This window comes from Meles meles, unplaced genomic scaffold (genome assembly GCF_922984935.1).
Source record: "Meles meles unplaced genomic scaffold, mMelMel3.1 paternal haplotype, whole genome shotgun sequence".
Taxonomy (NCBI): Eukaryota; Metazoa; Chordata; class Mammalia; order Carnivora; family Mustelidae; genus Meles; species Meles meles.
Genome location: NW_025721582.1, coordinates 1,163,911 through 1,167,418, shown reverse-complemented (window position 1 = coordinate 1,167,418; position 3,508 = coordinate 1,163,911). Strand labels below are relative to the sequence as shown.

Sequence of the window (3,508 nt, the reverse complement as noted above, 5' to 3'; positions counted from 1 at the left end):
ATTTATTTATTTATTTATTTATTTATTTGACAGAGAGAGATCACAAGTAGACAGAGAGGCAGGCAGAGAGAGAGAGAGGGAAGCAGGCTCGCTGCTGAGCAGAGAGACCGTTGCGGGACTCGATCCCAGGACCCTGAGATCATGACCTGAGCCGAAGGCAGTGGCTTAACCCACTGAGCCACCCAGGCGCCCCCAAATCAATGTAATCTTAGTCATGACTTAAGGTAGCACACTGACCCATACACTTTCTCAGGGCTTCCTTGACATCACTGTTCCTCATACTATAGATGATGGGGATTAACAAAGGAGTGAAGATAATATAGAACACCGACACTATTTTATCATGGTTAGCTGACCTGTAGGATTTAGGTCTCATATAGATAAAAATAGCAGCTCCATAAAAGAGTCCCACCACAGAGAGATGTGAGGAGAATGTAGCAAAAGCCTTCTTGCGGGCTTCTCTAGAATGCATCTGGAGAACTGCAGCAAAGATAAGACTATAGAAAATCAGGATGAGAGAAAATGGGACCAAGACCATTAATACACAGCAGATGTACATGACATTTTCAAAGACCGATGTGTTGGCACAAGCCAAACGCACCAGAGTAGGGGCCTCACAGAAGAAATGATTGATCTCACGTGCATGGAAAAATGGAAAACTCAGGGTAGCAGCAGCCTGCATGAGGCCATCCACTGTCCCCAGGAATCAAGACCCCACAGTCATTCTCAGGCAAAATTTCCAGCTCATGAGAACGACATATCGCAGTGGGTGGCAAACAGCCACATAGCGGTCATAGGACATGGGTGCCAAGAGGAAACACTTGACCCCTTCCAAACTGATAAAGAAGAAGATCTGCAACCCACAGCCAGAAGGAGAAATGGACTTCAGGCCAGTCAGGTAGTCAGCTGCCATTTTGGGCACAATGGTGGAGACTAGCATCATGTCCATGAGGGAGAGTTGGCTCAATAGGAAGTACATGGGAGTGTGAAGCCGGACATCCTGATGAATCAGGAAAATCATGAGGGCATTGCCTAGTAAGGAGGTGAAGGCAATTGTGAGAACCATCACAAAAAGAAATAGATGGGCTTCTGTGTGATTAAAGAGTCCTAGGAGAATGAAATCTGTGGTGGTGTTCCAAACATTCATGATTTCAAACAAGAGCAACACTACAAATGAAGAGATAGATGATAGAGTTTTCATCATCTTACTTTCTCAGAATATGTTCCCAATGAAAGACAATAATACTAAATTCAACATTTCATTAACTGTATAAAGTGTGTAATGATGTTTCCCCTCAAATTCACAGAGACACAATCTTCTTTTGGTAAATAAGAGAAAATGAATTTGTTAGTACCCAGTATAAAGATAAGATCTTTTCTTGTTCAGGCCCAAAAGAATCTAAATCTCCGAAGGCATTCTCTTTGCTGACCTGTTAGTACTGAAACTGCTCTAGGTTGTTGAATGAATAGTATCATACTTGAGGAGATGAAGATGCTGATTCAGTCTCAAAGATGTGTTCTAATTCAATGAAATGGCAGGACAGGAATCCCTCTCTTCCATGGTCATTTGATTTGCACCTAACTTACATATGCCTCCTGTACTGGAATGCAAGTCAAAAAATTGCAAAAAACTCCCTCAATCACTTACTCCATTATTTCAGCATCATGATTGTACTGACAGCATTCTACTTCAGTGTTTTAGTTGGTTGTTTCAAAGTTAAACAAAGAAACACACTTCTTGGGGTGCCTGGGTGGCTCAGTGGATTAAGCCTCTGCCTTCAGCTCAAGTCATGATCTCAGGGTCCTGGGATCGAGCTCCAGATCTGGCTCTCTCTGACTTAGCAGGGAGCCTGTTTCCCACCCACCCCCCTCTGCCTGCCTCTGCCTACTTGTGATCTATGTCTGTCAAATAAATAAATAAAATCTTAAAAAATAAAGAAACACTTCTCTCTATGGATATACACTGCATTTCTCAAAACTTTGTTATCTCCACACCTTCATATCTGTTAACATTTGCATTCTTCACACCTAGGAACCATATGAATTCCTTAATTATGGGTCTCTCTGGTGCCTTCCTGAAGGATCTTGAAACCCTCCAAACTCATTTATTTGACTTGGAACCTTCTTATTTTCATTATTCTAAACTCTCTCATTCTTATGAAAAATGACGAAATTTAGAAATTGCTTAAGTGTCAATCTATAATATAATAATTGCAGAGTATTTAGTAAGTTTCTTAAAATAAGTTTTGCTATCATCTTACCCATTTTTAAATATACTTGCACTATAGTGGCATTATGTACGGTCACATTATTCTGCAACTATGACCAATATATAACCCCAGGACTCTTCATAATCTGTAACAGTAACTCTGCACCCATTAAACAATGATTTCCTGTTTCTCCCTGTCCCTGGGAACTGCTAACCCCAATTCTGCTTTTCTGGCCCTATGAATTTGACTACTATAGGATCTTTAGTTTAGTGGGAATGTACAGAATTTGTCTTTTTATAATTGGCTTATTCACTTAACATCATGTCATCAATATTTGTTCAAACTATAGCATGTCAGAATTCCCTCCCTTAGTCAAATAGTATCCCTTTGTATGTATACACATTTTTTTATTAATTCATTCCACCTATGGGATGCTGTCATTGTTGGGCTGCTGTCGTTCACTTAAAGGATAAATTTAACGGAATTTTTGTTAATAATTGTTTAAATTTGCATAATGTGAACAGATATACCTTAATAATATAGTAATTTGCGCTACTTCTTTTTCCTTTACATGTATGCAAGAGAGATGTATGTGTTTTAAAGACTCACTACAACAATTAAAATTATTACATTTAGTAAATACTGCTTCTTTGAGGTTTAAAATTTCTGTTGTTTTTTAAATTTGGAATTATTAGTGTTTAACTTTGTATCAAGGTATTATTTTAAGGTGAAATATATATATAAAAACAATCCATCATCACCAATCTAATTGTATTTTCAATGTGCTATTTTGTTTATAGTATTTACTAGTAAGATCAACTAAAGACGTTAATCAAATAATATCATTGGTAGAAAATTATATTTTTCCAAGGACTGCAATGTTAAATTATGTATATCAAAATTCCTAAGTATAATTTCCATATTATACAGGAGACACAATTGTGTTCGCTAATTAATATGATAGAAAACTTACTAATTCCTAATTGACCATGCAAACAAAGTGGTTGAAAATCTAAATGAGAAATTAAATTATCCTGCAAATATAATATCTAAAATGGCATTAATTAGAAGAATGAAATTTCAATACTGACTCGTGTAGGATTGAGAATTTAGTATTCTAAATTTTCTTTTGTCCCCTCATTTAAAAGAGAGATCACTTCTAATGTTTTTCAGTCTTTTACTTAGGATGGTGCTGAAATTGTGGTATCTCTACTTGAATCATAAAATAATATACTTTCAATGATAATAGAAGGCACTAATATATACTCCCTTTTTCCATAGTGTAATCACAGAAAATT

The 3,508-nt window shown here is 36.9% G+C and overlaps 1 pseudogene; it reads right to left on the bottom strand.

The window, feature by feature from the left end:
- Positions 1-208: 208 nt before the first annotated feature.
- Positions 209-1,204, bottom strand: LOC123936507 (annotated as a pseudogene).
- Positions 1,205-3,508: the final 2,304 nt, after the last annotated feature.